The following is a 10598-nucleotide window of genomic DNA, read 5'->3' as shown; positions in this document are numbered from 1 at the left end:
TCTGACAACAGTATCTTATATTTGGACTTTAAAAAGAACAGAACTGAAATGAACTATCAAGCTACAAAAAGACATGGAGAAACTTAAATGCACATTGCTAAGTGGAAGAAGCCAAGCTGAAAAGACTACATACCATATGACAACTATATGACACTCTAGAAAAGGCAAAACTATGGAGACAGTAAAAAGATAAGTGGTTGCCAGGGGTAGGGGTGGAGGAAGGGATGAATAGGCAGAGCACAGGGAATTTTGGGGGCAGTGAAACCATTATTCTGTATGATACTGCAAAGGTAGATACATGTCATTGTACATTTGTCAAAGCCCATAGAATGTGCAATAGAGTGAAAACTAAACTAAGGACTTTAGTTAATAATAATGTATTAATATTGGTTCATCGATTGTAACAAATGTACCACACTAATGCATGATGTTAAAAATAGGGGAAATTTGGGGTGGGGCAAAGGGGTATACGGGAATTCTGTACTTTTTGCTCAATTTTTTCTATAAACCTAAAACTAAAAAACAACTAAAATATCAAATCATTTGAGTTGGGGGGTAAAGCTAAGGTGATCTAAGCTCTTTGCATTCTTTGAAAAAAAAAAAAAAATCTCATTAACATATTCAGAACCCTACAACCAACAATTAGAGCAGCCACGGTTTCCAACCACACATGGAACACTTAAAGAAAAACTAACCACGAATTTTTATTAAGTTGTAAAATTTTAAAAAACTGCTATCACATCAATATATTCTCTAAAAACAATGAAACTTATTTATAAATCAAAAATAAGTATAAATAGAAAATCCTCTGACTGGTAGAAATTAAATGCATGTGTAAGTCTTGGGTCAAATAAAAATCACAGACCTGTACCCCTGAAACAAATAATACATTATATGTTAATTTAAAAAAAATTTAAAAAGTAAAGTTTAAAAATACTCAGAACTAAATAATAAAAGTTCTATATAATAAAATTTGAAGGAGGCAGCTAAAGCAATAGTCCGAGGGTAACTTATAGCCCTAACTCCTCATAAAGAAAATAAGACTAAAAATGCCCAGAGTTAAGCATTCATCTCGAGAAATTTAGGGCCATCAGAACAGCAAAATAAATTCAAAGAAAAAAGAAAATAAATAGAGTGGAACTTAATAAAATAGAAAACAAAGACAGAATCAGGAAGCCCAATACAGTCTTTAGAAAAGATTAATAGAACTGACAAACCTGCAGTCTTGTTCAAAAATGAAAAAAAATAGGAAGCACAAATGAAACTGGGGATGGAAAAAAAGGACATAACCATAGATACAGGTGTGATTTAAAGAGAATTAATATCAATGATGCCAATAACTTTGAAGACATAAAACTGATCAATTTATAGAAAAATAAAAGTTTTTAGACATGTGAAACCTTACCAAGCTTCTAAGAGTCAGAATTATACAAAAAAGTATACCCAGAGTTATTGTTCCTTCCCACCCCTAACACCACATTCCCATTTCTCCATCCATAGAGATGCTTATTCTTTTACAGAGCTGATGGTATGCCTTTGTGTGGATGCACCATAGTTCAGCCATTCTCCTACCTATGGGCATTGATGTCATTTCAAATCCTACTACTTCTCATGAAAGTCTGACAAGAAAATTCAATGGTTATTCAAAAGCTGATTACCCAGATTTTGAATCATTTATATCCTTTGTTATTTCTTTCAACTTTTATTTTTCCTTCTTGGTTAAAACCTCAAAAGAGAGCAGGATCAGTAAGAGAAATGTAATGTGGGGCCATGGACAAGTTCTCCTGGGAAGTTGTTGCCTTATTAGCAACAGAGAGAGTATAATGCTCACTGAAATAAGTCAGAGAAAGACAAATACCATATGACTTTACTCATATGTGGAATTTAAGAAACAAAACAATGAACATATGGGGGTGGGAGGAAAGAGAGGGAAACAAACCATAAGAGACTCTTAAAGATCGAGAACATACTGAGGGTTGATGGAGGGCGATGTGTGGGGGGATGGGCTGATGGGTGATGGGTGTTAAGGAGGGCACTTGCTTTAATGAGCACTCGGTGTTGTATATAAGTGATGAATCACTGAATTCTACTCCTGAAACCAAAATTGCACTGTGTGTTGACTAGAATTTAAATAAAAACTCCAAGGAAAAAAAAGAAAATACATCTTTAAATTGCTTAAGTCTGTCTATAAAATACTATTTGGAATTAACAGGACAATATTTTAGACCCATGTGCGTGGAAATGTGACTAAAAGGCCCATTTTTTTCACATATGTAAGTTCCTGAAATGAGACAGTAAACAGAAATACTGCTATGGGTTAATTAACCACAAAAAGTGAATGAAGGTATAAATAAAATTCTCGCACAATCCAAATGGTCCCGCCAACTGGTTGCCCCTGAAAAAAATTTCCATAATTCTATCTGTAATCACAAACCCACCAAAGATTTCATTCTGTTCACCTAAGTGTGTGTTTGTAGGAGGGGTAGGGGATATTTAGGTTTTGTTCTTAGCAGTTGGGCAAGCTCACACAAGTATGGACTGATGTCTATAGGGGAAAGAATACTGGGAACCTACACACTGTGACTTTAATTATATCATCATTTCAAAAATACGGAAATGCTTGCTGAAGGAAGAGATTTTGTCTCAATTATCAGGCTGCACATGAAAAAGGCCCAGATGTATTTGGAATTCTTTCTCTTATTTCAAATTATGAAGTCAAATCTATCACGCATTTTCATATGATAGTATTCCTAATCAGAGGGAGAAGACCTTGATACAAATGAGGACTTCAAAACATGTATTTAATCAGAGTTGGTGGATGTTCTATAGGTTCTTCTGTATGTCCAACAGTAGCTACTCCTTATTCGGGAGCTGTCATATCCCAAACATATGCCACTTATGTTATTTGTTCCATTCTAAACTACTTGCTGAATTTTGGGTTCAGATTAAAATTTCCCCAAGAGCATTTTGGATATCTTAAGTGACCTTGCTTAAATGTGCGTTATTGGGAGCATCTTTGGGGGGATTCGGATGAGCTCCAGTGAATGGTGCAGTCCAGTGTATAGGCCCACGGATTCCCAAGGGCCAGCCCTGTTGAGTTTGAGCAGAGACCTCCACGGAGCGGGGAAAAAGTCCAGCACCTAGATGTAGTTCCAGCAGCTCCCAGGTCAACCCAAAGGGTGCCCTCTTACCAGTACATGCAATCCAATAACCCTCTGGTGAGGTCATCTGACAGTATTCAATAGAGTAATGGAGACTCGGTACTTCATTCTTCCCAAAACATTTGAGTGCAACACTGCGTGTCAGGCCTGGGCATCCAGAGAAGTGACAAGACGATTGTATGTCCTCTATTAGGGAGGTCAAGAAAGACTTTGAGACAATTTCAACACAGACTAGAACCTGCGAACTAATGAGAGCATGTGTATGGCACGGGAGCCAGCCATAGGAGGTGGTCGTTGACTGTGTCTGGGCTGATGGTGACAGAGGCAAACCAGGAAAGGTGTCAAAAAACAAATGATGGTAGAGAAAGGAGTTTGAAGGCAACTGATTTTTCCTAAGAGGCCTTGTATTTATAACCATGCAACATTTGCCAGCTCTAGGTTTTGCATCAAGCTGAAGGCAGCTACACGTGGGAGAAAAGGAACAGGCCTCATCATCTTAGACTTCCTTTGCCTCACACAGTGAGGCATGAGGACACCCAGACCTGGCTCCAGGAATTATAGAATCTAGGAAAAACTTGGAAAAATTGTCCCCAAGATTGTTTAATCCTTAATCTCCTAATCTGCAAAATTAGGAAGAATTCTTATAATTCAGAGTTGTAAAAAAAATAGGTAATATAATAATATGTGATAATTTAGGGATTAAATAATGGGGTTCCTCCACCCCAGCTAACCCATTCCCTGTCATATATATGAATAAAGAAAACATGCATAGACAAATTACATGAGGATTTTTAATCTAAATGTATCTACCTACCTAGTTCCAGTTTTAAGTTCAAGAATATCAATTTGATTTCCAAACATTTGTGATCATTATTCTATTTTAAATACACCTAGATTTTCCTTGATTCCAGGTATAGAAAAAGTAAAGACCAAATGCTTGAAAATACCCAAGTTCATAACCAGAGGACACAGTAAGCTTATACATTTCATATCCTGCTTTTGATATGGGGGAAGAATTGAGACTTTTAAAAAAATATTCTTCCATTGTAGACAGGAATTTAAAAATAGTTAACTGAAGGAGAAAGGAACTTTCTGGGGTGATAGAAATGTTTTATATCTTGTTTTATGTGGTGATTACAGGGGTAAATAAAACCGTCAAAATTCATCAAACAGAACACAGAAGATATTTGCGCTAAGATTCACCAAAATTTGCATGTAAGAAGGCTAAGATTCTATTTTATGTTAATTATAGCTTCATAATATGTTTTTTTAATCTTCTGTTCAAAATGGAAGTCTTCCATTTCCATAAGTGTTCGTGTTTTTCCAAAGTAAACTTCAGTAATTTTTCCTTTTTTATTGTCACACTTGTTGGGTTTTTAAAAAAATCATTTCCGGCATATGTTCCTCATTCAGTCCATTATTGCTAGTGGATTTAGTCACATTGTTTAGGTCTCTTCCCTTCCAGATTATCAGGGACAAAGTCGAACAAAACCCAAGGCCAGATCTGCTGACCCTTAGGTGAACCCTTGGTCTCCATGGAACTCTGGTTCAGGCAGAGTGATTCATCACAGCGCTGCCTGCCATCTACTGATTAGTTTTCAGTCCTCCTAATCAAATATAAGCTTATTTAATTCCTATAATAGCATCTTGAGAAAGTGCACTGACCAGTTTGCTAAAATTCAAATGTATTTACTAGTTTAGAATTAAATATGGGGAAAAAACCCTACTGCTGTTCTATAGGCATCTTTAATTCATTTCGATCTTCCCTGACCAGGAGTTCTCAGGGACTTTTCTCCATTATTGACCCAGAAGAGCAAATATGTCACACAACTAAAGCAGACTGCCCTGGGTCCAACTGCTCCACAAACCAGCAGAACCAGAAAACCAACAAGTCTTGGTAATTCTTGAAAATAGAATATATTTATAGAAAAATTACCAATGTTGATCAGCAAAAAGAACCATAGTTCCATAAAAAAAAAAAAAAAACTTATAATTCCACCACTTAGGAAAAATACCATTGTTAACATTTTTTCTATATGCAGAGGCATGAAAATTTGTAATAAACAGGGAATTTTCTAACAAGTTTTTCTTAATTGTGGTAAGCATGTTTACATTTTTCTGGGCTTTCCTTTTAGGTGATAATCTGTCTTTATATGTGGATATTTTATTAGCTAAGTCTTTTGTGGAATTTTTAAAAATCTTGTTTGTTATTCCAGACATTCAAGGTAGTGCTAAAACATCTTTCAACAACACAATATCTTTGAGTATTCATCAGATTGTTTCTTTAGGGTGAATTCCTAGAAGTAGAATTGTTGAGGGTTGACATACATTGATGATATCTTTTTTCCAATAATCTATTAACTTGTTCTTTTTTTTTTATGTTATGCTAGTCACCATACAGTACTTCAATAGTTTTTGATGTAGTGTTCCATGATTCATTGTTTGCATATAACACCCAGTGCTCATTGCAATAATCTATTAACTTGTTCTGTTTTGAGTATATAACTCTTAACTCTACTGCTCTATCCAGCTACTCATCATTCTTTTGCTCCCCTTTCAAGCAAAAATAACTCAAGATTGTTGATATTCACTATCTCCAATTCTGCTCCCCCCTCTCTCTCTTATAACCATCCCAATCAAGCTTTGCCCTAACCACTCCACCAAAACTACTCTTGTCCAAATAACCAGGGACACCCCTTCCCCAACCCATTTTGTTAAATCCAATAGTAAATCTCATCCATCATCTTACTTGATTACACAGTACCTACATTTTGAGATCATTCCCTCGTTCTAGAAACATTTCTTCCCTTGGATTCTAAGACACCACTTGGGTTCTCTTCCATCTCACTACCACTCCCTGTCTCCCCATCCTATTGACTCTCATTCTCTTGGTGATCTCACTAAGTCTTGAAGTATTAAATACCATCTCCTTGCCAGTGAGTTCCAACTATTGACTGTGGTCTAGTCCTCACTCCTGAACTCCAAATTCTAATATCCAAACTCACACATATTGCAAACTTACCATGCCCAAACACAACTCTCTTTATTCCTCTTGTGTAAAAACAAAACAAAACAATACAACACAACCTGCCCCATCTGGTCTTTCTCCTTCTCTGTAAAGGAGAATGGTCATCCTTCCTATTGCTCAAGCCTAAAACAGAATCCTCCTTGATTTTTTTTTTCCATTTTGTACGACTTTCAGTTCTTCCAGAAATCTTGTAGCCTTTATTCCTAAAATTGATCTAGATTTCACCATTTCCACTGCTACTACTCTGGTCCATTATTTCTCCCCTGAATTATTAAAAGAGGCCTTAGCTGGTCTCTGTGCTTTTGCCCTAATCCCTATACCTATTTCAAACACAGATGAGCCTGAGTGATCCTTTTAAAATGGAAGTCCGATCTTATCACTCCTCTACTCAAAACTCCACATGGCTCCTACATTTTACTTAGAGTAAAAGCTACAATTCTTATAATGCTCTATAAACCCTCTACTCTGTGCTGCCCTATGACTTCCCACAAATCCTCTCTCTCTTAATATCCTACTTTTTTCCTGGCTTACTGCTCCAGCCACCCTGACCTTCTAGCCATTCTGAGAACTTACCAGGCATGTGACCTCAGGGCCTTTGCACTGGCTATTCCCGTGGTCTGCAATACTTTTCCATCTGATAACTTCATGGCTGAATCCCTTGCATCCTTCAGCTTTTTGTGCAAATATCACTCTCCCTGAGGTCCTAGTTGACTTCCCCCTTTAAAAGTGCCCCTCCTTCAGCATTTACTCTGCTCCTTTGCTTTTCTCCAGAGCATGTATCACCTTCTGATAAATATTTTATTTATGTGATTTGTTTCTCTTGGTCCCCAAAAATATATCCAGAAGAGCAGGAATTTGTATCTGATTCATTCAATGCTGGAGGAGGGTCCAACATTACAGGTGCATATTTAATGCTTTTGATCCAGTTTTCCAACTTGCTTTTTAAGAAATGAAGGTATTGGGGGCGCCCGGGTGGCTCAGTCGTTAAGCGTCTGCCTTCGGCCCAGGTCATGATCCCGGGGTCCTGGGATCGAGCCCCACATGGGGCTCCCTGCTCAGCGGGAAGCCTGCTTCTCCCTCTCCCCTACTTGTGTTCCCTCTCTCGCTGTGTTTCTGTCAAATAAAATATTTAAAAAAAAAAAAAAAGAAAGAAATGAAGGTATTGAAGTTGATAGGGTGGAGGAAGAGTTGAGGACACAGTATTAGCAAAGCCACGACATGCGAAAAAAAAAAGTAAAATAGTGCACTGATGGCCAGGTGCTTTGGATATACCAGTGTGGGGATATAAGACTGGCTTAAAATAGGAACACATCGGGGCGCCTGGGTGGCTCAGCCATTAAGCGTCTGCCTTCGGCTCAGGTCATGGTCCAAGGGTCCTGGGATCGAGCCCCGCATCGGGCTCCCTGCTCCGCGGGAGGCCTGCTTCTCCCTCTCGCACTCCCCCTGCTTGTGTTCCCTCTCTCGCTGTGTCTCTCTCTGTCAAATAAATAAATAAAATCTTTAAAAAAAAAAAAAAATAGGAACACATCAGTGGGACAAGGCAATATTTTAACTGAGAGCACAAAATCAACTTACTCCACAGTAAGAACTAAAAGGACAAAGTGATAAAGGAGTTCCACACTAGGATACTGATCCGGGCCCTGGGAAACTTAGTGAAAACTTCTATCACAAATGAGAAGTTTGGCTAAGAGCCAAACTGTATCAAAGAGGGCTGCAGTCTTTGAAAGGGTAATGAAGATGATGGCTCCTCCCCAGAAATTGGATCAATCTAAAAGTGTAGTGAGTTCACTATCCTATCCCCGAAACCTCTCCGTGGGCCACCATGGGCCAGTGGTGGAGAATCCTAATTAAGAAAAAAAAAAATCCTAGTTAGGAAATACTCTTTCAGCAACGTGACAGTTGCTTCGATGGAAATGATGCTTAGATCAGGATGTGGGTAATTGCAATACTGAACTGTAAGTTGTTGAATAAATATTTGAAACTGAAGTTTACTCCACTAAAGAGAATCCAACCACCATGTCTTAAATGTTCAAGTCTCCACAAATATGTAGAATTAAACATCCCAAAGTTATCTCAGTGAATATTCAAACTGAAAGTTTCTTATTTTAAGCTTAATATAAATTTCTCAAGATAATCAAAAGGAAGACTCTTTAAGTATTGGTAATTTGATTTTTTTTTTTTTAGTTGAAACCAGCAAATATTTCTTGCAAACAATCCGAGCTATTGTCTGTCTGGCTTCTGTACAACTTTATCATTAGCATCTTTCATCTAAATAATTCACTAAAAGGTTATAAAAGAGTCTTGTTTCTCTACCAAATACCCCTTCTCTCTGTATCCTAGAACCCAGAAATAATTAAAGGAAATTCAGCTTGGGTAGTTTTTCTTGCTGAGCTGTTATCTCTGGAGTGGGATGTGGGAAGGGAAGGGAGAGGGTCTTATTTATATCTCAATATAAACAGCTTTTACTCACTGAGACCATCCACTGCACTGTAATAACGCAAATGCAGAGAACTCCTCAGTCTGAAATCTATTCCGTGTCTGATATCTGATGCCAATCCTTACAGTGATAAAGGTCACAAAACAAATGCAGAGGCACTGAATTTAAATACAGCCAGTCCCAAGAGGTCTCTCTGGTTGGTTTCTTTTCCCGGTTGCCACTCATCAGAGAAGGAGTTTACCAACAGCCATCAGCCGAGCACATCCAAGCTGGATCCAGGCCAAGAGCAAGCAGTATTGTTGAAATCTGGGCAGCGAGGTGGAAGGGTGGTCAGTGCAACAGTCGGATGGAAACATGCGGGGCCTGATGGCCAGTAGCTGGAGGAAGTTTGGCCACGCCGGCAGGGGGACATATGAGTGGTTAACGAGCGAACCAAGCCGACCTCTTCCGGAAACCCAGCTGCAGGTCTGTATCTATGACTTCAGCCTTTTCTTCCCCAAAGTGTCTCTGTCAGCTTTAAAACCAACTATGCCTATATTTTTAGGATCTTAAAACTTAGTGGCAGCATTTTACTTTATGGGTAGGACAGAAATATTCACTCACTGACTGGCGTGGTCTAAGGAAGTAACTGGAAAGTTGAATTCTTTTGACGAGGATGGATTCAAGTAAAACTTGCCACAAATACGTTCCAAGAACACCTGAGAGATCAAATTTATCAAAGAACACCTGAAGGGAGGAGTCAACAAATCTTTAAGCCTTGGTTTTAGGACTTTGTTCTTTGCACAGTAAAGCAATGTCTACATACACAGTAACGAGAGGCTCCCTTTGGCTGTAGAATGACAGCATTTCTAGGAGTTAGGAGAAGCCAAGGCTCTTACCTCTGGCCGGGTGGCAGAGGGTTAAGGAGGTTTTTGTCTCTAAGAAATGCAGCAGCTGCTTTGCTTTGTCTGGGCAATCACCAAAGAAGCCTCAATCTGAGGCGGCAGAAAGGAAAAATATTTGTAGAAACCCAAGAACTCAATTTTATGATCAGGAGGGAAATGAGGGATCCTGCACCCACAAAAAGAGGGAAACAAACCTATTTTCTTGTTGTCTGGAAAACCAACTGACGAGGCTGGTATTTAAGTTCTCCCAAACTACCTTTTTACAGAGAGATATTTTTTATATATATTTATACATTATATTTAACACTTATAATTGCATATATATAACTATGATTTTTATACTCTTCAACAGTCACACTTTTAACTGAATATTTTAAAAAATATTCCCTGAACAAGAAAGCCCTTGAGTCAATATATGCATCAGAAATATTAAAAGTTAAGAAACAACTTTGAGGGAAGTGAACAAATAAGAACATTTGACTAGAAAAGTAGATATCTTTTCTGCACTTAAAAAAAAAATCCAAAACAATTTGAACCAATATACCAAGAATTAGTAAAAGAGAAAATTAAGGAGACCATCATAAATTTGTCCTGTCGCTCTGTGCTTCTCTTAACTGGAACACATGAGGAGTTACCTCAAGAAATTGTCCTAATTTGCCATCTTAGATAAGTCTTTTAGTGCCACTTGATATTTGGATAAATTCGACTCAACCAATGGAAGTACCGATTACAGGAGGAGACTGTGGCTCTTCTTCTTCCAAAATTTTGCAACTAACTGCAGAAAAAAAAAAAAAAAGCAACTAATACTAGTAATACCATAAGTGCATAGCCGTAAACAATAGGGTCTATTACACAAAATCTTCTAAGTAGAACATGAAGTATCTTTATATTCTATGCATCTTGAACTTACAGAGTATTTAAAATTTGATGCCCACAGCTGTTTAGAAACTGTTATCATCCGTATAATTGATGGAGAATGAAGAAAACTAAGTCATGCATAATAGTCCATGTTTATCAAGGTTGAAGAGCGTTGTTGTTTTTTTAATATTTTATTTATTTATTTGACAGAGAGAGAGAGACAGCGAGAG

Source organism: Halichoerus grypus, chromosome 9 (assembly GCF_964656455.1).
Source record: "Halichoerus grypus chromosome 9, mHalGry1.hap1.1, whole genome shotgun sequence".
NCBI lineage: Eukaryota > Metazoa > Chordata > Mammalia > Carnivora > Phocidae > Halichoerus > Halichoerus grypus.
The sequence above is the reverse complement of the archived record's forward strand: the minus strand, read 5'-3'. Positions refer to the sequence as shown.